Source organism: Varroa jacobsoni, unplaced genomic scaffold (assembly GCF_002532875.2).
Source record: "Varroa jacobsoni isolate VJ856 unplaced genomic scaffold, vjacob_1.0 scaffold_1419, whole genome shotgun sequence".
Taxonomy (NCBI): Eukaryota; Metazoa; Arthropoda; class Arachnida; order Mesostigmata; family Varroidae; genus Varroa; species Varroa jacobsoni.
Window position 1 is genome coordinate 289,973 of NW_019214321.1, and position 19,744 is coordinate 309,716.

General features: G+C 41.6%; 1 protein-coding gene across 6 annotated transcripts in view; it reads left to right on the forward strand.

Moving 5' to 3' along the window:
- The window catches only part of Duox (dual oxidase), a 138,803-nt gene that overhangs the window by 52,106 nt on the left and 66,953 nt on the right, over nucleotides 1-19,744 (forward strand). Inside the window, exon 1 of one of the 6 annotated variants that reach the window (XM_086972238.1) lies at nucleotides 2,041-2,316. The exons of the other annotated variants lie outside the window; for them this stretch is intronic. The gene's annotated coding sequence lies outside the window, so the exon portion shown is untranslated. Of the gene's footprint in view, nucleotides 1-2,040; nucleotides 2,317-19,744 lie in introns of those variants that run through there. 6 annotated transcript variants of the gene reach the window in all.

A 19,744-nucleotide genomic window follows, 5' to 3' on the forward strand; every position in this document is an offset into this window, starting at 1 on the left:
AATAATAGATAAGCCCATAAAGTGATAAAAATCCATTAGAATTAATTTGAAACAAAAAAAAACACAAACGCGATGCAGGGATGAATCGCTAATACGGTAAAAATTTTATTTAGAATAATTTGATGGAACCAAAAATATTTTTGCTACCCATTAACCCTTATTTCAGACTACCGGCTTGATACAATACCGGCTTAATGAGGTAGTGTGTGTCTGGACCTGGATTCGAAGTTAGTTTCGACTACCACGTATTCCTACCTCTAGCAGCCAAAAATGTTGCCCAGTGCGCTTTCACGCGGACGGACTAGCGTATTTATCACTCATCGAATTCGAACCGGTTTCAGTGCGAGTTAGTTGGCTGATGATTAGATTTTTCTGCGAGAATCGGTCAGTTTTAACTTCTGCTAAATAAGTTCGGCGCAATTTTTTAAATAATATAAAATTAAGGTGACACTATGAGATGATATAATGAAGTAACAAATTTTTGTCAATTTTAACTAAGTGCCCCTTACATTTCCTTTCGGTGTGAGAGTACGTAAAACGTCACATTTACCACGGATCGGTCGAAAGCATCTCATATTAATCGTACATAGATTGCACACGATAAACAAGGACATTTGTCAGGCCTAGAACCTCTCCGTCAGTTGCAGTATTTATTATACCGATCCTGATTATATGTATTCTACTATTTTACGTATATGTGACAGCAGAATATATCCTGCTATCTTGCACGCAGTAACTCGTTACCCTTGTAATAATACTAATAATTGTTACATATCTGTTCGATCGTGTTTACGATTCAATGCCGATCAATACCATCATGACAGTTCACTGGAAAAGGTCACTGACGTATCTCGTCTAAGAGGCGCATTCGCATCACGTCCGTAGATACCTTTGCGTCTCTGCTCTCCGCTATTCAAGACAAACCTATGTTAGCGACATTGGAGACACATCCGATCTCCCGCTCGGGCTTAAGTTAGATTTCTGCAATTAGTTGTACAGTCGTCTGTTACACCCTCATTTCGGGGGCTAAAATCATCATTGAATCTGACAGCTGGCGCTAGGTCGGCAAGCACATAGGTTGGGGGACCAGAGTGAAGAAAAACCTGGCAAAAGCTTTTGTTTAAATGGGTAAATATATGTATGTGGATTTCTTCTTCGTTTGCCCCCGTCTTATGATAATATATTACGATGATGAGATTTGTGCGTTTGTCTACGTGCATGCCGAAGTTCCAAACATGTATAGCTTTGTTCGGGTACGTATTTGAGCGCCGCGGCGTGGATAGATGGGCTCGAGTCGGTGAGCTTATGATCGAGCTCAAATGATAACAGTTAGCGATAAGACTGTCGAGATTTTATGCAAAGTTGTGTCAAGCGTGCAGTCCTGCTCGTGTGACCGGGCACGCAGAATCTGTTATCACGTATAGCTTGAATCGATTCCGATGACAAATATCATCTGTTTTTGCAGCTACTATTGTTGATGCGTGCTTTGTACAAGGCAACGTTGCACTGAGTCTGTAAAAAATTATTTACATTAGAGATATAGACTGATTTGAAGATTTTACGAAACAGCTCTTGTTATTAGCCATTCTGATCGAAGACGTAGCGGCACCATTAGTATTTGTTTTTTGTTTGGACACATCTCACGTATTTATCCAAATTTCTCCAAGTAAGTAATAATTCAGGTTCATGGACCATATCACCCTCAAGAAGTCGAGGTCACATTGAATCCACTCTAAAGTTGAAGTAAAGATTAAGCAAATGCTGATCAATCCATTGTTTCTGATGGATACCATTGCACTTAAAATCGCTGATTAAACTACGTAGCATATCTAGGCCTATAAATGAACAACCTATTTTAGTCGAAAAATTAATTAATATATATATAATATTTAGTACTTTCCGTCTACGTATGCATTTACGCCAGTAAAGTCGGTATATGAGCTGTTTCAGTCGCTGCCTGCTACGCTAGACATCTATACCACACTCCCGATAACGATTTCGGCGGGGGCATTAAAGGCCTCTTTTTCTGGTGCTCTTTCTGGTCGCCGCAGACCCTCAAAGACAAATGACATTCTCCCCCGTCTGATTTATACAGTAGACGTTATTACGTGAACTGGAACGAAAACCCGAAGACTCGTTAACGAACAGGCGATATCCGTAAGAGCCAGAATCAGAAATGCGCACAGAATTTAAAGTAAGATATAGCAGTCTGCCATGTCTTCCCGCCCTGTTCTAACGGCCGACATGGACGCGGTCGCAGCATTGGCAACGGAGTGCGTCTAAGCTATTGGACATCGTACGGTGCTACGTAATCGCGTGAGTATTTTGCTAACGTGAGGTTAGTGACGATAAACGAAAGGAAGCAGTACGTTGAACAGAAACAAGATATAATATGGTAACTATAATTCAAGAGATGTCATGATAAGGAAAACTTTCCGTCCATCTTGTAGGTGTAGAGCTTGTTGTGCGATTTTTTTTCGCATCGATGTGTTCAAGTATATGAAATGTGAAATAGTGGAAAAAAAAAATGAGCAAGGCATAAATAAATATAGAGAGAATACCGGAGCAAAGGGTAAACATTTAAAAGAGTATGTCTTTTCAAAGTGAGCTCAGACAAACTACGTATACGCTATAGCTGGCAGCCTATACAGTTACAGGCAGTGGAAACCGTGGCTGATTCAAAAGGTGATTTGTACAAAGTCGCTTAAAAATGGCCAATTCTGACGCATACTGAGCTAAATAATGGCCAGGGTGCAGACAACACTTGAGAGTCGCTCAACCCATGTGTGTGTCAGGAGCGCAATCTGAACAGGTGATATTTTGATCACTAATGATAAACATCTAACCACACAAGAGCAGGGGTGCCTTTAGTTGTTCCATTCGAGTGCAGTTCGATAATTCCAGGCGTAGCATTCATTTATAATGGCGAAAAAACAAAAAACGATACCAGCCAGCCTTCGCGTATGCTACGAGAGAGATTCCAGTATGAAAGATATTTTAGGTGAGCATCTTCACAACGACCAAAAACCCTTTTACCATCCCGAAGGCCATTAAAGTGTGCAATTCCCGCCGCCGAACATGACTAAGACGAAAGGCTCAAGGAACATATAATGCTATAGCTCACCAGCGTTCAGGACAAGCGAAAAATGACTAAGGATTTGTCATCGCATAGTGTAAAGTGAGTGTCAGACTAAGAAACCCATAAATACTGAGTCTTAAAAATATGCAGAAAGATCTCAGACATTTGTTTATAGGCGGCGTTCTCTTTCGACTTGCCGCCGATGCTAGCCTTGTTAGCGCCGCTAACCATATCAAAATACAGCAGTCAAAACAGCGAAATATGTGTGTGTGTGTGTGCGTGTGTGTGGATCAATGCGACGGTAACGCCATCAACACGTGTGTTATTTTCGTTCTTTGTTTTCTTATGATTTCAATCTCGATGGCGTCTCACTCCTACCCGTGTGTCATTTGACGGAGTAATATCTCTTACTACTTGTATTATTATCTCAGGCATATATACCCCAAGTCCGGAGCTGGCACACAGTTCATAGCATTTGGCGGGCTACGCTAAGAAGTGGCGAGATACCTACAGCGAGGCTAATAGCACGTCTGGAAATCCGAATTCGTTCTCAATTCAGTCAGTGCCAATTGCGTAAATGCTCAACGTGTATACTATTTCGAAAATTGGCTTCGGTTAGTAATGGTTCACTGTGTAAAATAGTCAACGTTCGTGTTTCGATTCATATGCAGGTGCAAAAAAGGGGGAACAGTCGCCATCGACCGCTGCCGCTATAGCAGATCAAAAACGAATCGAAAGATCGTGTAGCACGTAGTTGATTTTCTCGCTGGAATCTGTTGTAGTCGTATTTTTTTCTGAAGGCAACGAGTTCGCGAGAAAAAGATGCCTGGTCGCTTAACATAGCCGGAAAAGTTGTGTTTCATTATACCATAGACCAACATCATAAATATAGACTCTATTTAATAGAGTAATAAATAACGCTTCTATGTTATGTCTTCTAATGAGGTATATGTTGAAGCGCCAGTGGCCTATGTTTATATGCTCCAACTGGTGTCGTTATGAAAAATAGATGGGCCTATATCTTATAGTTGAACGGGACAACATTAAGGTATAGTCCTGTCTAGGATAGACGTTGTGTACAGTCATTGGCAAAGGCAAATGCGATCACTAAATGAATAAACGGCTTCATCTCATTCCGTGGAAAGCACCATAAACGCCATGCGGCTAAACGGGAAAAGCATTGACAGTACGATTTTCCATTAAACGTAATGTTGTACCATGTTTGAATGAAGGTGACTATCGATAGCAGGTGAGCTGGCTGATGGCAGGGCAGTAGGAGACCGCTTAGAACTTGACAGATCCGGTTCTGAACGGGGTCTTTATGAATTTCTAGAAGAGCTTTTATTTTGTTAAAATCAAAACTGAGTGGAAGGGCTTACTTGTTCGGTTAGTTGACATGACTCGTAAAAATTCAGTTTTACAATTTATTTATTTGTTAGAATTAATGGATTTCTCAGCAGTTGGTATTTTGAAACGAGTTGTAAATACAACCATATGAAGAGATACCAACGTGCCTATACGTTATACCAGTTTATTCTTCATACTAATTCATCTTCTATTCTTCTAAAATTCCCCATAATTTTCCTATGTTACTATGCAGTTTTATTATGCTTAAAGCAATAGGGCCTTTCCATCGAAGTTTATCGACGTCGAACGAAAGAGTGTTTGATAAGCCCTATTTCTTTAAAAAAAACTGCGAAGCATTGGCTGAATACGGTTTTATCCCGAAAGCGTACTCGTACGACACTTCTAATTCTGGACTGCCCACGAACAAAGGAAAAAAATTCAATTGAACTACGTTGACGGCCCATTTTTGCGGGGCAAGAATTCTATAAAGTCGTTGTGCGCTGCTGTTACGTAAAATAAAATTAGAGCAGAACAACGTTTTGGACAAATGTCATTATTGAACCCCGACTAATTTAGGCGATATTAGCGAAATGACTAAATGGCGACATGCACAAATTCACAGTCCTCTAACGTGCTGTTCTGAAGCTGTGTATGTATAAAGCAAACTCTTTTTGCTTCCAAAAGTTTTCCTATCCTGAACTGCAAAGGGTTTCTATTGGTAATTCAATAACCTCCAGCAATAGCGACTAGAAACGTGACCTCCCGGGACCTGCCGCTTACAGGATACGCTCACTTGTCCCTATTCCTGTATGATTCATGTGAAGTCCGTAAAAGTGACAGGTATCGTCTCTAGCTGAACGTTGTACACGTGTTTTACATGCAAAACTAGCGCGTGTATTATTTGGTTCACACCTCGGTAGTCGATAACACCCGGGCTTTTATCGATACTTTTCTTTTCATCCTGTACTGGCACGTTTGAAATTTGGGCTCAGTGGGTTACTAAAATATTCATACATCTGGGCGTCTTAATGATGTCGATTTGAGATGTTGCAACTCATTATTTATCGGTCGAAGCACGAAAACGCAAGAAATCGTGATGAAAGTAAAACTGTTCTAATTTATTTGTCTACTTATTGCTATGTGTACATTTATCTGCAATGATTGCAGGAAGAGTTCTTCCCGAAAAGGTTGAAATTATATATAATATTCGAGTAAGCCTTTGCCGATCCGTCCTGTTATGTAGGAGTTTTGCTGATAGCGTCAACCTTACTGCAATGGGTTCTAAGATTTTTTGGACAGGAAAAACAATAGCCTGAAACCAACCTGTAAACCGTCGCCTACTGTTAATTATGATTCCTACATTTGTTCTCCCTTATTTTAGTACTCGAGAACGTATTTGCTTCTAAGAAATTTGACTATTTTCCAGAAACGAATGTTTCCGAATCATGCAACGTAATTTTAATCAGCCTTATTTGCTCCTATTAGGCCCATAGTGTTGTGGTGGCCGTCGGCGCTGCTGTTGTTCCTGTCGTTGTCGATGATGTGCTCTTCGCTGACTGCAATTGTAAAATTTTTAAGCCTGTATCTCATTATTGGAGCTTCGTCTCTGCCTTCCTCCATTACACGCTTTCCCGTTCAATGTCCTTTTCACGACAACACCAAGCGTGAAGCTCACAAACGGTTCCTGCGTAGGTAGGAACTCATCTTGCTACAATCGATGGGAACGCACTGCCCATTTCGCTAAAAAACAACGCCATTTACGCCAGTAACCAAAATGATTTCCAAGACTATCACTTCGAGGTGAGACTCGACAGATTAGATGGACAGATGGGTCAGTGACAGACTGTTTAAATACCCTCCCATTATTTGTAAAGGCTTTTATGCATACGCTGATGTGATTTTTACTAACGCACACGACGCACAGAATATCATATTGATCGAAACTGTGCTACGTTAAAGGGCCACCAACTTTAACTGTTATGACACCTTGATGAGATTGTTGCATTCTAATGGCGTGTTCTTGGTTAGCTCCCGTTATGATGATCACGCGCTCGTATACCAAACCTCAGAATCTGGTCGTGAGCATCTGTATCAAGTACCGAGCCGTTACCATGGAAAGGCGCTTTCAGGACATGCAGCCATGAAAGGCAAACACAATATAGAGATCATGCCTATTCTAGAGCGATGATAGATGACCACGATGTCCTGTGTGATTGAGCCTGGTCGTCTCATCCCCAGCCCACCATGGCAATCACGTGCGATCCAAACGATCTGCGAAATCTAGTAATTCTCGATCTGGATGCAATTTTTCTGGAAGCCGAAGATTCAGATGTGTAACGCAAAAAAATGAGTAGAACAAAGATCAGCTGTAACGACGAGTGCAGCAACGGCGACAACAACAACAACAACAACATTAATGCCTACCAGTGGGTTAACGACTATCAGCTAGTTGAATTAGCAACAAAGATAGCAACAGATACGCTAATTAATGTGTTTTTACTTTACCTCATCTATTCTCGTTACCGTGCTCCGGAAACAGCTTATGTCCACAAACTGTGATAGTTGTAGCTCTTTCCCCGAATGAGTTTTCGAGCGCACGGGATCAGACACTGGCGCACGTCTTGTACATGACAATACTAACTAACAAGATTATTCGTGAAGAAAAAGTTCAACGTAACTGCTACACCACGTGGTAACACGTTGAACATTCCGTTTTCGTGATGGCTCACTGATAACGTTTTTGTACACAAGATTCAAGGACGCGTAGGGTTGTGTTAGATTCGTCTAGATTCAAAAACCATGCGTAGAAACGTTTCGTTGTAGAAGAATATCTAATGGCAGACATAATACTGGACATAAATAACACTTGGAAGCAGTTTGAATAATAATAACTGTCATATTGGTCACTTGTTAAGAGATGTAAAGATGAAGAATGATGTTTACTTTATGCGATCCACAAAAAAAATAAGACACGCTTTTCACGATTTCCGTGTCTTCGCTATAAACTGGCTTTTATTGATGTGGTAAGAAGTATTAATAATAATAACAATGATAGTAGTTATTATTACCACTATCGTTAGGAATGGTTTCAGGATGTAAAACGGTCAGTAGAACATAAGCCAAATCACTGGATTTTGCTATTATATTTAAAAGCAGTCTCAGAAATTAGAAGTAATATTCAACGTAACATTTTTTGGTACACTCTTGCAAGAAATCTACATGAGAAAACCTTTCCGCGTTATTATACACCTCTCTATTGATAAATCCATCGGTCGTCGTTATTACAACCTCGATATGTTGACATATTTTTATTTCACTATGGGGGGCGAAAGGTTGAATTCGACGGTGGAAATTCAACGATGGCGGAAAGCTGTTCCCTCACAATACCTAGAGACCTTTTAGGGTCTACCTGAAAGCCTGATTCCATCCGATGTTGTCTAGTATAAGGAGAGTGGAGAAAGTGGTAAACGTTGTCTTGTCTCGTTTCGAAAAATTTCCTTTCATTTGCACGTTTGCTGAGAAAGCGTTTCCTCTAATGGCCCTAACGGTTGTCGATGCTTCCGCTTCTGTTTGCAGTATTTTAACAGACGTTTTAAAGACATTACTTCAGCCTTCTATTGGGGGGTTTAACGGAGAGTCCATGCAGTTGCCTGTTCCATCTGCGTCCAGTTGGTCCGTCCCTTTGACGGTGGTAACGGCTAACTCTGGAGCAGATTCGATCCAATCGACTGGCAACTGCCAACAGTTTTCTATAGTGCGCTCGATTTAATCATTTGCTTATGGCACACAAATTGGCAATTCGTTTGTCAGACACGCCAATTACTAGGGTGTTTCGTTCGTTCCTTCTGTCCTATCGGAGCTAGTCGTTACCGCTTTAGCCATAACTTACGCTGTTTGCCTGCCTCAAAGGGAAAGTATTGCTATCTCCAAATGCTATGCTCCAAAGTGCTAGGTAACCACGCCAGAACTGGGAACCATCGTCACATTATTCGCAATAGAAAAAAAACACTTTCTCATTCACCCAACACACAGTAAGCATCTAGGATCTGCATGAGAAAACGAAGTATAGCCCCCGGTATCATTACGTACAATTGATTATGATGTGATTTTATGTTTAGCAGTTTAATACAGAAAAGCCAAAATGTAGATAAACGTTTCGAGAGAGATAAACGAACGAATTTGTTCAGTTCCGTAAATACTGGGATCGTTTACGAACATTAAAAGAAAGAGATTGAAAAAGAATCACTGCGAGCGATAGGTGGCTAGGCGTATTCGGTAGGCCACGATGTCTAATGTTTTCTCGGAAAACGCGGCCACATTGGTACCTGTACGTACGCCTACACCATACAATGCGCCATGATGAACTGGCGTGAAGATACGTCGACTGCGCATTGCGTCATACAGTTAGTTGTCTGCACGAATGAAGTGTCCTTATGCCCAGTCTCAAATCTATGTATCTCTAAGCCTAATTGGCAAACACGTCATCACTGCACCATCACGAGGCCACATTTTTTTAAGGTCGTTGTTTATGTGTCTCACCCCATCTCTTCCACCTGTGACAGAAACAAATAAATACAAATTACAGGCGAGTGCGGCACCCATTAGAGATGTTTCAGGCGTGACATCGTAGACCTTGCATATAGCTGGAACGAAAATAATAATGCCGTCACAGTATTTCGCACCTATCAAATCAAGTTACTTTAGTTAATATTATCATTATTACTGTTGGATGGATGATCCGGAAACGAATTCTCTGTATTTATTTCGTAGACAATTTTACTCTTTTCCTTTCAGAAGTGCCATTTGTAGCATACAATCGTTTTGCGCTTGATTTCTCATTGAAATTTTTCAAAAGTCTCACACACAAACATACGCTGCAATGGCCTCTTCCTTTCTATCCAACGTCTGATTTGTCGCTTGTCTTGCTTATTTTCGTTTATCCGCCTTTCTCGTATCGTAATTTCCGTTCTACCGGGTTACCCTGGCAGTGTAGTCAAGCGTAATCAGCCCTAAGCTGCACATTCTCGGTTCCTTATCCTTTTTTGCATTCGTCTTTTGCCTGCGATAGAATCGTGTGCAGACTGCGCACCGGTCCCCACCTTTTAAACGGATAACAATAATCCATCTGTGGCCGCTCATCGGAGCAACACCGCTACACTGTGCTTAACAACGTGTTCTTTTTTTTTCTGTGTTTACGTCTATATGCACTGTGTATATGACCACATCGGGCTGTGAGTGTTGCCTTTGAGTAAAATGGACAATAGTCCAACAAGCAACGTTATTCTTGTCGTTAGAACTACGATTTGTGCTGCCGATACTTACAGCTGCTGGTGCCGCTGTCACCGCTGCCTTTATAGGTGCGGTCGACGCTACTATTTTTGAAAACGGCGAAATTTTTTCGTCCTGCAAGACAGTTGCGCAGCGGCGGAAAAATAATGCCACGACCAAACTATCCGGCAAACTCGTTATGCTAGTTGCTTTGCTATAGTACGACCACAGTCAGTGGAGTACTGGTAGTAAATGTTCTGTACATTTCTCCATAGGCTCGTGGCAAGTTTAGCTCCCGACAGCCCTGCCACAGGTAAAGGCTATATCCAGTGGCGACAGAAGGAGCTGACAGACCACGTATTACACAGGAGGGTGCGCGGTTCATCGATTTTGAAACGGTTATATATTCGTTTCAGGGAGGAAGCGGGAGACGTGAATGAAGTTAGCGAATGGTCGGTCGGAAGTTCCACCTAGCAACATTAAGTTGCTGTCATTTGTTTCAGTTCTTAGCAGTTACTTGTACGGATGCGAGCGCAGGGTTGAAACTGGGGTACGCCAGCGTTTCCTATCTACTATAACTCTGTTTACGTTTTTACGTGTAAGTAAGACTCGAAGTTAGTAGCAACAGCTGAAATCGTCAAACAATGGAAAACTTTCCGAGCACCCGAGGGCGCTGCTAGGATGAGATAAGAGATAATGTAAACATAAGATAGCCTATAACACGTGACTTTCAGAGACAACGATCACATCGAAAATTAGGTGTTTTTTTCTTCTTTAAGTAAATGCGCGCTGATATCAGCTGCTAGTGTGGCCGTTAGCCGTTAGGCTGTCACTATTCCGGCCAGATGATGTTCCTTGGCAAAAGACTCAACGACACATTTGTATCAGCACCGAATGCCGTAACGGGAGATCAGGTCATATATGAACCAGATAACGCACATTAATTAATAAATAGATATGGCAAATGGATAAGAATAGAGCAGCCTCTAGAGGGATTTAGCGGTAAGAGATTGCACGAATAGCAGCGTTTTGTTTGACGTCGACCCAAGGCCTTTTTTGCACGTTGTTGTAGTCATCATTTCGTTTGAGGTTTCGAAAGGATCAAGAAACTACTTCGAATCTTTTTCCGACCTCCGGCATGAGTTCGTATCTGAATTCAAGCTCACTGTTCTCCTATAACTGATTCATTAATTCATTTACATTGGGTAGTGTTCTTCGTAATAACAACGAGCGAATGGAACGCTAGACAGTGAAATCAATGCTTTTCATCCGTCACGGTAGGATTATTGGTGCGCTCAGAATCCGATAATACCTCTGCACACGAATCAAGCTAATTTAGGAATTAGACAGAAATAGATTTTTGAGGTTAGCGTCAGCGTGCTGTATTTCACTGTGGAGATGAACTTTTTTTCTGCTATACCCCAAGCTGGCTGCGGTTTCTATCACGGATACCCCACCTTCTTTTCGGGCGATGCCATCGGAAGCGCCGCTATTTTTCTATTTATCAATAGCAAATAAGATAGTTTAATAAACGCGATGAACTTTCTTATAAGACTTTCCAAAACAACTCTGTAGAATTCACCATGTTGTTCAAAGGAGCAAACATCAAAGACAAAAAAGCGAAGTTTTTCATGAATATTTCAAGGTACCTTTGTTGAAAGCCAGGGCGCGGTTCAATGAAAGCCAAAGGATTTTATTCAATACACAAAAAAAGACGATGCTACCCGACTTTCGGAGATAGTCAAGCAATTTTGATGGTGGTTTGAAAAAAATTGAAAAAAGAACGTCCATATGTCTTTGAATTCTTTGTCCATGTATAAGCTCAATATACGCATGCATAGATATGCAAATAATCCTTCTTTACTATTCTCCTGAAGAAAGGATTGTGCATTGTTTCCTGTCGCGGAACGACGGGCTTGTTTGCCGCTCAATTAAACGAATAGACGCATGCTATGATATTCCGCCAAGCACTACATTAAAAACCATTTCGATTTTTTAATGCTGCGGATCAATTACGTTCTTTTTTATTCAGTCACCTCTTTTGGAAACATTACGTTAGGGTATACACTGGAAGTAATTTACAATAGAGCCAATCACCATGTGCTAATGTGTAAATCTTCATATATATACATATATATAGATGCGATTATTTCTATGGAACCGATGTTATATGCTAACGGTTTCCCTAAGTGAGGAAAAGCAGGTCTCGCACGATTCGTCTTACGTTTTGCGCTCTTGAATACATACATATATAGAATATTGGCAGTGATTAATTTAGCGAAATTGCTTTTTTGCCATTAGTGGACCCGCCTACTTTATTTTCTCTCGCTCGCTCTGTGTATAATGAAAGTATTTATGTGTTTATATACGGCGAAGTGATCTATGCAAAATGATCACGCGTGGTAGCGATGGCACAGTGAATGCGTTTGATTTTATGCAGTTGGAAACTGGTTAGCGGGGATCGGTCGGCATCAGCCGTCATTGAGATGAAGTTTATTTTATGTTAGTTTGGCCATGTTATTTTTTAGTTAGCAATAACATAAACACGTTATTCCGTCTAGGTGGCCATACCACAGTTAATAGTCTACTGTGGTATTCCGTTTGTGTTGTGGGGTTTGTTATTACACGTCGATGAATTTTTCCTGTGCCTCTTGCTTGCGTCAATAACGATCTGCCAACGAGGTAGTATATAATAAAATATCTGTACTCTCGTTCATCGAGAGAGCGTATTCAGGAACTCACCCAACTATTAATTTTTGCCCGCAGCACTAGACGATCGCTGAGGAGGTATGCCGCCCAGGCAGGTGGCTAGCTTAGTTGGCCACAATGGATAAAAACCATATTTTACCAAGGATCGTAACAATCAACGCCCATGCTCAAGTATTATGTTGTCTCTGAAAGCAACTTGTTATTATTTTGCAATAATTGTAAACTTCAAGGGTAATATCTATAGCTAGATTGGCGCCTGAACACGAGCCAACAGGCTTAAGTAACCTGCTGACTAGACGGGTTAAGCATTGCAATCACAGCTCAAATGACGGTAGACAAGCGTTGATTCACTGCTGGATTTCTGCTCATAGCTCACTTTCATCTGAGCCGTCCGGCATGCGAACGTCAGCAAATTAGCTAGCCAACAGGAAGTGTGCATTCTAGCTCATCCGTTTCGCCCTAATATTCAATTCGATACAAGACGAAAGGACAACGATTGTTCACAAATATACTGAGGAGTGTTGAATAGCCACCGAGTTACCACGCAATCATCAAACGTCCAATCGCAGTTTCATCGGATGCAGCTCATAATAGGCCGGACGTCAACAATGGACTACGAAGTGAAACTTAAGTCGCTGAATAAAAGACTTCGAACTATGGCCACGACGAAGCTGCCGGTACCCGGTGGTAAAGGTGAATCAATCAGTGCTCTAGGCTTCGATAAGCCCCCATCTATAGAGCTGCAAAGAAAGTTGAGACAATGATGGCATTGAGGATCGTGATGATGATAAAAATTGGTTACCCTAAAATTATCTTCTACCGGGCAGCGTTTTGCCGCTTGGTCTATCTGCTCTCATGCAATGATAAGAAAATCCTCGAAGTGAAATGGCACGTTGAGGCGCGCCTGTGGAAAGGGCACCTGCCTTTATTCAACGGCTTCTACACGTTTCCCTTTGGCAAGAACGGATCGGAATTAAGCTCTGTGGCTCGTGCCGATTCTTTGTTTAGCTATTGAAGAAGCCTTCGTGCCAAAAACAAAGAGATGAGGGTTTCTGTTTTTGTTTAAGTATGTGTCCACACCCGGCCGTAGTACACAACTATAAAAGTGTTGTGGAAAAAACCCACTTTTAGGAAAATGAGGGAAACTATCAGCGTTCGTCAAGTACATTTATCGTGATTATGTTTTGGATAGCTGTTACGTGTATGGCATGAGTGGATGAATTGGACATAGGCTGTGTGTATACCGGAATATTCGTTATTTGTATGAATCAAAATCGCATTATCTCTTTAGGTTAGCAGTCCTCGATATAATGCTACCATACACAGTGTACATACTAGGATATCAAGTTCGTGATACGAAAAATTGGTCACACAATAAAAAAATCCATCGGTTCATATGTAGACATTAATTATATCACATTTAAGAAACTGAAACCTCTGAAGTTTTGTTGAACGCCTCCACCGCAGACGCTACTGCACTGACCAAAACAGTCAGCTGAATTCCTCTGCCACAACCTAGTTTCTATAGTCCGCTGTTGGGATATATTATTAAAAGCACTGAAGAAAAACTATATTGCAAAACTTCCCCAGTATAGGCAGGGATCCAGGAAGCGGAGCCAATGTCCCAGTCAAGTATAACATGCGAAGCACTTTCTATTTTATTCCGCACGTCGCCTCCGGGTTGCTTCATCTATATCTAGGTCGTCGTTAAGCTCAATTCCCAACAAATGTCGAAATCAACCAAATTTCCCTAACTGGCCGAATTTTATTTGTTCCTATGCACGTACCTCCACGTGTTTTTTACCGATCGATGAACGGCTACGCTGGTTCCAACATTGTTTTTGTTTCTATGAACAGGCCGAGAAGGGAGTCAACGCAAAAAGGTAAAACGACAATAATATTTTGAATTGTACCGGTTCCCAAAAGCAGCCGGCGAAAGGCTGTTTCGAAGAGGCGAGCCTACTGCGTAATAATAATTGCCCAATATCGAGACTAGCGGCAGGGCGGTGACGTGCGTCATCGACGGGTACCTGAGAATATTTATTGTTACTACTGTATGAGTATAGATCCGTCTGTATATGCGTGCATGCACGTGTATATGTGTGTTTGAATATCGTGTCTCCCTATCCGTAGATTTGTGTGTCCATGTTAATAACAATTCGTTGCGGTAGTATCGAACGAAACCGAAGGCGAGTGCATGCCCAAACGAGAACAGTTGAAAGAAGAAACCGAAAGGTCTGAATACCCGATGTGCACAATTGCGGGACACAGCCTACTTGAACTTCGGGGGCAACAGCCGCGGCTGCAGCTGTTGCGGGTTCGTTTGAGTAGCGATTCATCGTCAATCGATAGTTTCATTTGGTATCACCCACTGACTGTCGTTTAGCAGGGCGAGCATCACAGCTGAACCAGCAGCGGTATCCGGGCGCGCGGCGGTACAATTTTGAAACGATGCAGGAAAGCCGCGATAGGTTCAATAGGCGCGATTCAACAGTAGCAGCAACGAAAGCAATGATTGAGCGTCCGCCTGTGTAGATTTGGATTGCTTCAAACGGCTGGAAGGATCAAATGTAGCCGGTTAGGACAACAGGAGAGAAAAAGGAGATGGAAAAAGAGTCACCCTGACATAACTCGTCTATTTGAATCGGCTAAGAGCTATCCGGAGGTTGATTCAACAGAAAACGTTTCAATAGGGCCAATGGCAGCAGCTTTTTTTTTTTTGGTAATATGCTAATTTATGGGCGTGTAACACCTAATTGTGTTAAAATGGGAAACATACATTCATATGATGGCTATTGTTATTGGAGTTTATGCTAATGGCCGTAGTTTATGAGACTTTCATGTTGTCGTTTTTCGATCGCCGTTATTATCGCTATTACTATCGTCATTGTAAGTACTGTTATATGTGAGCACAGGGTGTTCGAAGAGGTGCCTGACTTCACGGCCTCCCATAAGACTGACTCAAAGAAGTTTGCTGTGAAGTGTTACCTTACATGATGGCGTTTTTTTTTCGACATAGTAAAAATACTGTGCAACTGCATGGGGTCGTGTAGTTTCTTTCAGGGGTGCAAAATTGCCATAGAGTGTTTAACAAGCCATGCAACCCCCTTTGAGGATACGTTCCCTTCCCTATGACGATTAGAGATTATCTCATGCTTATACCTCTGGAGTGGACAATAATATACATAACAGTGTGTGTGTATATATATATATATATAACAGTGTGCTTCACGATGAAGACTGAATTTGAATAAATTAGCTGTAAAAAAAAGTAATATTAATTTAATACAATGAGTTGTAATGGTAGTATAATGAGTTGAAATCGCTAACTTAGATAGGTTCCAAAAATCATAATGTATCAATTGGGCATCGAACCCAATACTCACAACAACCGGTCGTGATACCATATCGCTTGCTAAGCTTTGTTTAGTGGGTTACGTAAGTTTTTCTAAACTCCACAGAGAGCTAGAAACTGTATGATGATCGTTCCGACAGGCGTAATATCTGTCGCATGATGTACGCCTCGATGTGGGAGTAATCCAAGATCTAAGAATGAGTGTACATTAGAAATTGCAAGCAGCGTATATGAAACGTTCTGATAAAATGTCGGTAATTTCAATGTCGAATTCAATAGTTAAAACAATGTACATAAATCACAATCGACAACGCACCGAAAACAATGGCTGTTATCGTCATTGTCGGATGCTGACTACTGCTGCGCTGAATATAGCCTGCTTAGAGAACGAGCAGTTTGATTCCCGTACCGGACAGTAACCGCGTATCGATGACTTCGGCATAGAAACATGTCAAAGTGTGCTTCCACCAAATAATTTACTGCTACGAAGCCAATTTTTTTGTGATAGCGGTTAGAAAGGTATAACTACGTAATAAATCACGCTTGACGGTGGAGAAACGTTCACGCACATCTAGTTGCATTATGCCGGTCAACTGTAGAGGTTCTTGACGGGCTGTCTTCGAAGTACCGCTCCGAGTCACAGATTTTCAGTCAATGCTGTACCATCATGTACAAAGTCGCACAGTCATAAGCAACAATTACCCTTACTTAAACGGCTTTTCTATCGGTTGTCAGCGATGTCAACGACGACGTGATAAGCATCACGGTTGTTTATATCGATTAGCAACTCAGTCAAAAGGAACACGTCTCTTATAGTGTGGCGGGGCCAGTTTCGAGAACGGAACACCCTTTGTTTTTCTCCGACATAACAAGTTGCATTAAAACACCAAAAAAACAATAAAAATATATTAGGAACAAATTATTTATCCATTTAGTGGTAACGGTGCTAGGTTGCTATTAATGACTTGCTCGAATTTATCGTGTTGTTCTATGTTTACAGCAAGCGCTGGAAAAATGTTTGTCTCTTTGTGCAACGGGCTCTTCTTTACCTCGAACTGGGCCTTCACTTGGGTACTCCAATTACTGTAGTTCGGTTATGACTTTACAGGTACATAAAGCTTATCTTGGTGATAGCTTAATGAGCAATGTGTATAACGCCTGCTATTTTAGGGACACGTTGCGATTTAGATCTGCGTCCGGGCGTATATACACCTCGTTTTGGGCTCGAAGCCAGCGTCTGATGAAGTGTTGGCCGGCGATATCGGGCGTGAAGCTACGGGACATAGAGAGGCATAACTAGCTTTCGCACACCACATAAGAGCCTCATCTTCGAATACCTGAGCACTTTTGGGCGGCACGGGTATAACATTGCATTTCTCTTTGAAAACAAAATGCAGCTTGGTCAACAGTGGTGGACGGTGTCATCATGTGAACTCAGACATCTCTCGTTTTATCATATATATATGTAGCACTATGAATACACACAGGAGCAGGGAAAAGTGGAAGTCGGTTAACACTTGAAATAATAGTTAAAAATCTAAGTTAACGGGTGTCTAAACGGAAAAAGTTTACAGAAAATAGTCATTACAATGCGTTTAGTTATTTACAATGACGGCGTCACGCCATTCACTGTCCACTCTCGTATAAATACGTATGACCGATTGGCCTATTCGCCTCGGGTGATAGGCCATGTCTGCGGTTCGATAGGCTTCGACTGTTTCGAGATTTCACTCAGGCAGGCTCCCTCATTTAAGATGCTATGAACGACAACGATCTACCATCGGCAAGGCGAATACCTACATATCAAACGCGTTTGAAGAGATCACTCGCGACAAGCGACAATGCGACCAAATTATTGCTGTATCTAAGCGTTGCTAATCAGCCCTAAAAATAAAGGTGGCCACTCGAAGCGTTTACATGATAAATGGAGACTGCCATTATAGCATAATAAACACATTGAATAAGAATGATGATGATGATTATTTGCTCGTCCTTTTTTTACCTGGGCCTATATGCCAACACTGACTCGATAGTGCCAGCTCTGACGAAGACCGTAAACCCAATTCCGTTTTCCGTTCTGTAGATAAGACAAACCATGACGGAACATCATTAGTAACATATATAAATTAATGTTGTGTAATATTGTGCACTTCTGTCAAAAGTCGATTGATGCTAGAATTAGTTTTTTTTTTTTTGTTATTTCTGCTATTGTTGGCATTTTGATAATGGCCGAGACAAATGTTATTGGCGTTAAAGTGGGTGTGTCAGTGTCGTCTTTTACAAATTGAATAGCATATAATTTATATGGCGCAAGCAACGTGTATATATACGGTCTAATCTGTGACAAATGTATATCCAGATGATATTTGATGTAATTATGTGTGAGTGGTGGCTGTAAAGACAAGCACAGGGAGAGGATATATGTGTATAGGCAATATTTTAGTACGAAAGTAAAGCAGTACGTGGTTTCTTAATTAGACGATGGCGATTAGTACACCATAGTGCCGGTTTACGTTATAGACGCTTCTGAAGATAGAACAGTTCTACGAGTGCTGAGTTTCATTGTTGTATTTCAAGCACCAAAGTAAAATAAATTGTGTCATAGACAAGAACTAAATAAGCTGAAATCAACTATCAGCGCTGAAATTCACCAGAAGAAACATCACAGTCCTACGTTTAACGTGCTTGGAGAGTTTCGACCTAACGATTTCTGCATCAACGTAGACGCTTCATCATATTTTTCAGTACCGTGTAGCTTATTCCCGTTCTGTATTTTCCTGGAATGATCTAAATAAATGTTTCAAGTTTTAGGTCTGAAACTGCACGTTCATTGCATCACTGGTTTAGGTTATCTTATGAGCGTGTCATCGCTATGACCCCCTGACTTCACCCATTGGCCATAGTGACCACCGCGTCGCTGATGCTACGTCAACAAATCAAGTTCAAGGCAAACACACCTGTAGCAGTAAATAACGCGTTTGGCGCGGGGGGTGGCAGCGGGGGATGACGGTGGCGGTGATCAGCGCCCTTTAACAAAATAGCGGTGCCCTATCCACGCTGTTCGGCGCCGCCTGCTGTGAACACCTCTGCAATGTTTGATCCTATCGCACAAGAGTACCAACAAACAATTGTCGGCTGCAGGAGCATCGGTACGACGATTAAAACAGATAACGGTACGGTTGCGCCAATATCGACGAACGGGATAGCGAAGGGAGAACTTCGCGCTTTTTTGTTTTACTTTCGTAGTCCTTGCTTCAAGGTGCCCTACCCGACGTTTACAGGCATCGTTTGACCGGTAGCACAGACCGACTCGGCCTTTCGTGTCGATCCTACAGGCGTTATATAAACTATAACAGAGTGCACCTTTGACAGCGCGGTAACCTGAAATAAAATTGACTGAAAATTGGTCGTATTTGGAGACGAGTGTAAATGTTTCATATATTATTTTTGAGTAGCAGAATAGACAGGCAGAAATTGGGCTGACATAACGACACAGAAAACGGTGTAGATATTAAGACAGTATTTCCACTGCCGAATTCACACTGAAAGGCGGATAGCGAATGAAAAAGAGCAGGAAATGCGTCTGCTAGGTGTGAACAAAGCTTGAAGGAGCTTGAAGAGAAAAGACGGCCTAATTTTGCTGGCTGGGTTAGGCGACTGGCCAATTGTAGCTGATGTAGTTGGGTCTCTAAGTTATAGTTTCGATTCGTTCCGTGCTGGGAGCCAGCGCTATGAAGCCAGTAGCAGACGTAAAACATTTATTTAGTAGAACTCTCCATTTGCATCCGCGCTTTTTTGGTTCTGGGAATTCTTGTGGGCAAAGTCCGCAGTTTCTCAACGGAGCCGATTCTTGATAACAATCAACAGCACTCTTTTACGGGCGTCATAACCTCTTGGCAATGCAATCACATTTTGCTAGAGAAGGTCACTGGAAGGATTTTAAGGGACAGGGTGATAATTATAACCATTGGAAGCTAGTTACTGGT